Source organism: Pteropus vampyrus, unplaced genomic scaffold, assembly GCF_000151845.1.
Source record: "Pteropus vampyrus isolate Shadow unplaced genomic scaffold, Pvam_2.0 Scaffold283, whole genome shotgun sequence".
Taxonomy (NCBI): Eukaryota; Metazoa; Chordata; class Mammalia; order Chiroptera; family Pteropodidae; genus Pteropus; species Pteropus vampyrus.
Window position 1 is genome coordinate 1,393,453 of NW_011889064.1, and position 7,660 is coordinate 1,401,112.

General features: G+C 40.6%; 1 long non-coding RNA gene and 1 pseudogene across 1 annotated transcript; one reads left to right on the forward strand and one right to left on the reverse strand.

The window, feature by feature from the left end:
- Positions 1 to 737: 737 nt before the first annotated feature.
- On the forward strand, positions 738 to 856 carry LOC111729823 (annotated as a pseudogene).
- A 1,763-nt stretch (positions 857 to 2,619) lies between these two features.
- On the reverse strand, positions 2,620 to 4,624 carry LOC111729814. Its single transcript, XR_002776398.1, has 3 exons — positions 4,587 to 4,624; positions 3,046 to 3,131; positions 2,620 to 2,822 (listed from the first exon to the last, which is right to left on the reverse strand). It is a non-coding gene; the product is annotated as an uncharacterized LOC111729814 (long non-coding RNA).
- Between the last annotated feature and the right edge of the window lie 3,036 nt (positions 4,625 to 7,660).

Genomic DNA, 7,660 nt, shown 5'->3' on the forward strand with positions numbered 1-7,660 from the left:
CCGTACTAAAAACTAAAACATGTCTTGAAAAGCAGCCAAAAAATAGTTTATAGTAAAGTCTAAAAAGCTGAAATGAGACACCGCCCAGTGTGTGGCTCCTGAATGAGGACAGGAGGGGTGATTCCACATGGCCCGCTTGCTGCCACCAGCCTGCTGCCCCACCAGTGTGGCCCTGGATAGGGGCCACCCCAGCCAGCAAGAGGGTGCCAGACAGCAGACTGCAGTCCAGGGAGGCAGCTAAAGTGGCAGGAAGATCTTTTATTCCAGTCACGGTGTGTAACTTCAGTTTCCTCACGGATTGCAAGTTTTAGTTCAGGCTCGTAAGAGCCCCTTAAACTGTTTTTAATGCGTCTGCTCTTGTCCTCCTGCTTCCTATCATTCCGACACTCCAAACTCGACCTCCTATTGCCACAAGGATGAGCCTACTAAAGCACAGATGAAATCATGCTGCTCAAAATTTTTCATAGCTCCCCGTTGCCAACAAAAGAAATTCCAAACTTCTTAGCATGGCATTAGATGTGTTCCACAGTCTTGCCCTAGTCCAGTGTTTCAGAGTCATCTCCAGCTACTCCTATCAACCCCCAATCACCCTACAGCCCAGTCATTCTAAACCATACCATTCTCTGCCAGGAAGCCATGAGCTTCCTCTTCTGTGCCTTTGCACATTGCTATAATTACTCATTTGGTTGATCTTCCAAATGCGCCCTATTTACCATTTTAAAAAATACATAGAAATAGTCTATGGCCATGCTACCCTGAACAAGCCCAATCCCGTCTAATTTCAGAAGCTCAGCAGGGTCGGGCCTGGTTAGTACTTGGATGGGAGACCACCTAGGAAGACCAGGTGCTGTAGGCGTAAAAATTAAAAAACAAGGGATTGTAAGCTGACAAGGTCCTTGCAATCTGTGAGGTCAACCAAATTTTAAATTTTTAAAAGTCATGTGTGCACATAATTTAATTTTTTTCAGGTGAAGAAGACTTAAAATGCAAAGAAACAATTTCTTGCCTTCCTCTTCCCCCTCCCCATGCCCTCTCCTCAACTAATTCACCTTTCACTCTTTAAATTTTCTCTCCTGGTGATTACTTTCATTTCTTTAGGAACTATTTTGTGATTTCTATAAAGTTATTTCTTAATTTAGCAATTTTACATAGACTTTTTTTGTATTCTGACTCTAATAGACGAGTGTTTAGCACACATGGAACATATCAATATTTTTATTTTCCCAGTGAAAGTTTTTAATCACTTTATTGTTGGAAGTTCATACCAGTTTTTATTTCTTTGCTGTCATGTCATGAGGGATCAGAAGGTACAGAAAATAAATGTGTTTCAAGAAACCAAAAACAAAAATGACAATTCTAAAAGTTTCCAGAGAGAAGGCATAGATTCACTGAAAAAGAATACGAATTCTTAATATCAACAATGAATGCTAGCCAAGAGAATAATTTTTTCAGTATTGAAAGATAAGAACCTAGGACTTTAATAACAATTAAACTATCTTTAAAATTTGGAGCAAATTAATGATATCCCAGGCACATGTAAATATCTTTTAATATTCTCTTGGGAGAAGTACTCTAGAAAGAAGAGAAATACAAGAGAACCCTGAGACTTATGTTAATTAAGAATAAATAAACATTATATAAATTTTAATTTCTACAAAAGAAACAAAAAAATGAAAGATGTGGAGTAGAGAAGTAGAATTAAAAAGACTTATGGAATGTTGTACAACATAGATAATGGGGGAACCCACACTAGACACACTAGATATTTTTCCATGTGAACATTATAATGAATTTATAAAGTGCCAAAACTGGCAAAGAAAAACTTTAAAATTTGCATAAATAACCTTTATAGAAATTAAAATGTCAATCACTTTATGACGTTAATAAGTATAACCTTGAATCAAAAACTGGATAAGAACAACACAAAAAAATTATAGTATCTACATACATAGATAATTATATGTCAAACATATACAAGAAACTCTTGCAAATCAACATGAAAAGGATTGAATACCCAAAAGAAAAGTGAGCAAAACACATAATGTGCAATTTAGAGAATGGGTATCGAATATGAGATATGTATTTCTAGGAAGACTTAGAAATCAGAAAAATGCAAAATTTTAAAACAGTGTTTTACTACTTTACACATAATCAATATGCAATGATTAGAAAGCTGGGTAATATCAAGTGATGGAGAAGATTCAGGGAAATAGAATTGTTTGTGCATTTTCGGAGCAACATTAAACTGGAACAGCCATTCTGGAAAGCAACCAGGGAGTATGTAGTGAAAATTAAATATTGATACACCTTATGCCAGCACTCCTCCGTGCTGGGTCTGTGCCTGGAGAAGCTCTCATGAAGGTCCATGGGTGCACGAGTACAAGAATGTTTGCCCTCTGATTAGAGACTGTCATATGTGAGTCAGTGTTTGGCAGCTGGGGTTGGGGGCAGGGGAGTGGGAAATAAGGGAAGGCACAAAAGGGAAATGGGAGTGAAGATAAAGGATGAAAGGGAAGAACAAATCATCAAAATAAAACCAGAATGTGACCTTGCACGGCCTGTTGGTGAACCGAGGAATGTGTTTAATTAACTCAGCTCTCCGCATCTGCAGTTCCTCAAACCAAAAATCACCGTGCACAAGCATCTATTTACCACCTGGTATCCTATTGTGGGTCAAGCACTCACGGTAGAAAAATAAATGAGCAACTCCTGATAGACTGTTTCACTTGCTTTGATCAAATTGGTGAGCTGTGGAGTGGACATGACCTTCTCTTTCCTTGACCTTCCAAGTCTTCCATCCCTCATCTCTCCATTCATCTGGTCTAGTGGGAAAAAAAAAGAGAGAGAGAGAGAATTCCTTACCCTCTATAAACAAACTCCTCCCTCCTAGCCCTCAGTAATCTCCAGGCTTAGTGTGTCCCACCCAAATCTCATTTCCTTTAACAAAACTCTTGTGAAGCAGGTTGCTCAATCCCTAAATAATTCTAAAGTCACTTCACCTGGAGTCATATTAAACCAGTGTTTACATTTGTCTCCTGTACATACCGGAGCGTCAACGCAGCCACCTCCTAGATCTCAAATTCTTGTGCAGAAGTGCTAAGGAACCAGATGGAGGCGAGATCCTGCATTCTCTGGGAAAAATAAATTTTTTTTGCAGCAATGACTTTTTCACCCTTCTAGGTAATCAAATGGAGCACCTGGAAAAGGAAGCCCTACCTCTCACAGATAAAAATCAGAATGGACTTATCGAAGTGACACAGAAATACAGTGACAGCAGCACACAGGTGAACTCTAAGAGCTAGTGAAGTTACAAGAGATAGATATTTTTCCATGGGAACATTGCTGACACATTTTTTCCTCTATATATGCCTGTACCAGACTTCTCTTTAGAACCAAATTCTCAGTTTTTCTATTTCCCCTAGATTCCTAGCCCATGAATCTTGCCTCATCTGGTTCCCTGACTCAGACACACTGTACCCTCTTACCTACCTCCTTCAACCCACCTGGCATGAGGGCCCCCAATCTTGGACTTCTTCAAATCTCACCAGACAACAAAATAGCCCTAAATCCTGTCCAGCTTGCTTATTCTCAACTACCAAATAGATGGGCAGTCTGCAGTACTCATTAAGTTTACTCTGTGGGCAAAGTAGCATACTGAGGCCTCATCAAGAAAAACTACAGAAATAGAGTTTATAGGCCCTGCCCTTAAAGAATGTAAATTCTCCTCTGTGAGTCACCCATTAAGGGTCAGCCATTATCCTCAGCACTTTTATATAGTACATTTCTTTATTTATCTTCACATTAACCTTAGCAGTTAAAGCCCCATTCTCTTTGTTTTTTCAAATGTATAAACTGAACCTCTCAGAGGTTGAGGAATGTGCCTCAAGTAACAGCTGGGAAGTAACAAGTCCAGGACTTCTGACCCCAAGCCCAGGCACTTTTCACAACACTATCGTTGCATTAAAGAGAATCCATCCAACTTGGAAATACAGAGTGCTGGACCCTGAAATAGACTCAAAGTATTTTCAAAATCATATGTCTGAGCTTGTGTGTCTGGTCTCTCCTGTAGAAAGGAAGTGTTCAACAGTGAGAGATTTCTAATGGGAGTAACCTTTCCAATCTAGATGAAAGAACAGAGGGCTTTAGGTTGTCAAGGAAGAGAAAATAAAGTTGGAATAAGCATCTTCCCTTAAGGTTACTCAGATACTCCTACTGTCATGGAATGAATTTTCCACTCCGTCTCCCAGAGTCAGAGAAATCATGATGAAACGTGGCAGGGTGAATTCAGGTTAGATGGCACAAAAAATATTTCTGGTGATGAGGTGGTTAAATACCAAACTATTTCATTAAAGGAAGTGGTGACATGTAGGTTTTCTTTTTCCCCTTGGATACTTTTGGTTTACTCCTGTTGGAGGCGGGAGATGGAACACTCAAACTCTAGAAATCTCATCTGAAAATGGCAGTTCTGCAGCTATAAGATAACTTTATTATGCTCACATAAAAAGGGTTTAGGACAACCCATATAATAACAAACTATTACTCAACCCCAGACCCTCCCAGAGTGCTACTGAAAAGGTTTTTCTCACCTTTCCTCCCTGGTTCCCATACTCCAACAAGCATGAACCAGAAAGGGCCTGAGTCATCATGTCACATGACTGAAAGTGCACATGGGGCCTCTCCACACTTGGCACGGCCACATGAAACCGAAATCACCCGTGCTCTGCAAGCTGAAAAGCACTAGGCAGTTACAGGTTTGTGTCAGAAACATCTCGGGGCTGCCGCTACTTGAGCTTTAGAGAAAATTTATACTTGGAAATGATTCCTTCCAAGGCACAATGGCTTAGTTGTTAGTTAGCTTTGCAAATAGCACAGAGGAAAAATCCACCTCCCAGAAAATGATTTTCTTTCACAGACCCATTGATCTCATTGTCCCTTCAGGAAATCAGAAAAGGACTTGAACAGGAAGTCCACATGAAGAAATGTTTCTCTTCCTACTCTAATGATTTCCGTTTTCCTAGAAGCATAGACTCAGACACTAAGTTTAGTCAGACCTGAGGAATCATCTAAGTACAGCCTTATCATTTTCCAGGAAAGGAAGCCCAAACCCAGAGAGGTGAAGCAGTCCGCCCAGGGTCACACAGCTGATCAATGCTCTTCACCCAGCAGGAGACCAGCACATGTCCACTGTGATGGAGGGGAAACGGGCCATGTCCCTCTGGTGTGTCCCTAAGATTGGTAAGTATAGTTCTAGACATTTCTCCCCACTGTCCATGTCCCAGCCACCACCACCATCACCAAACACACTCATAAATTACCTGCTCTACTGCTTCTAAGAACTCACTAAGCCTTTTATTTCCATGCAATGATTTTAAATTTATAAACACTATTGGTTCCCCCTAGCAAAACTGGGAATGGCTTCCTGACGCAGAGAAAGAGGTGACTGCCTTCTGCAAGTTCAGGCTGGGTGGGAAAGACGGGTATTCTGCCATCCAGGTTTGTAATCTACCTTTTTTTCCCCATTTTTTCCTCCCAATTCCCAAAACCCACCTCCTCACTACCAAAATGAACCAGTTGAGTGTAGGCAATTTAGGTAGTTAGAAGAGCCAGGCTTTTCAGATCAAAATGTCTACATACGTAAATTAGCTGCACGGTGTCATTCAAGACATTAAATGGTTGACATCTTTGAATTGGGGATAGTAATGTCATGATGCCTTGAGAATAAAATGAGATCATATTTTGGGAAAGCCCTTTTGAAATTGTTGAGAGGTTATGTAAGGGATCGTCATTATTGCCTCCAAGCTACCCTGTGACTGATCGTGCAGTAGAGTTCGCAGCCTAAAGGAAGGGTGTCAGTAGCTGGGTTGGGCTAGAAACTGGAAATGTGGTCTCCTTCACCTGTGTACACAGGAAAGAGCCTCTTCCCACAGACCTCAGAGAGGGCACTGCTGGGGCACTGTGGTGAGGGCCAGCTGTGAGCACCGTCCCAGAATGCACTGTGACTACTGCCCCAGGTCAGCTCCCTGGAGCTGCTTTTCTTTTCTTTCGTTTCTTTTTTTTTTTTTCTTTTCTGTTTTCGGTTCTCGTGGCTTCTGGATCATTTTAAAGAGGCTGTGTCATTACTGGTCTGGCAGACAGGCAGCTTACCCTAGGGTAACGACTCATTTTTCGCCCGTCTGAGCTTGTGTAAGTGGAGACTTCTGGGGGCCGAGGCACCTATTGCATATTACTCCACGTCCTTAGAGCGCTCAGTTTCCCCCTCCCACTCCCAAGAACTCCAGGAGTCTTGGCAAGAAATGATAATCTCCTATGTGAGTAAGACTGATGCCTGACCTTCCTTCTCCATCCCAAAAGAATCCGTTCCTTCCAGAAAGAGCATTCTCTTTGGCTCAAGTTAACCACACCACCTATTTCATCACTTCTTCCTGAAGCCTCCTCCCTCAGTAAGCATGGCTGGCTTCATCCAGCAGCACCGTTTATGTCTTCTCTCCATAGACTTTTTCTCCTCTGCCTATGAGCATATTTAGACTTCTAATAATTTGAAATATGTTCCTCGACATTTCTTCCACTATTAACAATTCAGTGATCCGTACAAAAAATCTCTTTTCTTTTCCTACAAATAATCTTTTGCCCCCACCTCATGCTCTACAGAAACTTTACTCCCAAAGGTCACCAAGGAATTGTTTAAAGGTCAATGACTAATTTACGGTCCTTATTTTTCCTCTTTCATATTGATGTTCCAGTCAGTGGAGTTCATGCCTCCATGGCATCTGTGACAGCATATGACCCTCGTGTCTCTGTTTCTCTGTTTCCTCCCATGTCCCCTTTGTCAACTCTCTTCCTTTTACTCTCTTTAATATAGACTTTTGTCAAGATTCAGTTCCCGGGGCCTCTGTCATCCTGTTTGTTTTCTTTCCTTTGTTTTTATTCACTCTCTTCATTTCATTCTAAAAATGCATCCGAACTCTATATCTCCATATATGACTACCCTTACCCCTAAATACTTATTAGATGTTGTCTTGCTCAGCGTCTTCATAGTACTTTGACATATCTAAAATTAAATCCATCATCTTTCTGGCTTCTGCATTTCTGTTAACAATACAACTTCTCTCTTAATTAATCACTCACAGGCTAAACTTAAAACTGTTCCTAAATCGCCATATTTAGTCAACTACCAAGTCAAGTTAGTCCTTTCCAAAAACTTTTGCAATCTTTTCTTTTTATTCATTTTATCCCTACTGACTTCACCCTCCCTAGTTCAGGAAATTCATTCTTTTATTTGTTTATTTAACAAATGTATATTAAGTGCCTATTCTGTACCAGGCTTTGTGTTAGGAACTAGGTAAGCAAACACAGATACAGACTGCCCCTGCTCCAGCAATGGAATTTATAAGGTGGTAGAAGAGGCAGATGTTGCTCAAGAAAATACTAATGAATATATAACTACAAATTGAAATGAGTATTATAAAAGAGAGGAACACAATTACAGGCTGAGACATGAAAAGTAGATGGGGCATGCTGATGGAAGAAAATTACTTACTGATGGAAAAATTTATTGAAGACTATTTGATCAGAAGGAACATAGTAAATTCAAAAAACTGAAAGAAGTCAGTAAGTCTGGAGCTGAGAGGGCAAAAGGCAAAATGAGGGTAGGAAAGAAAGA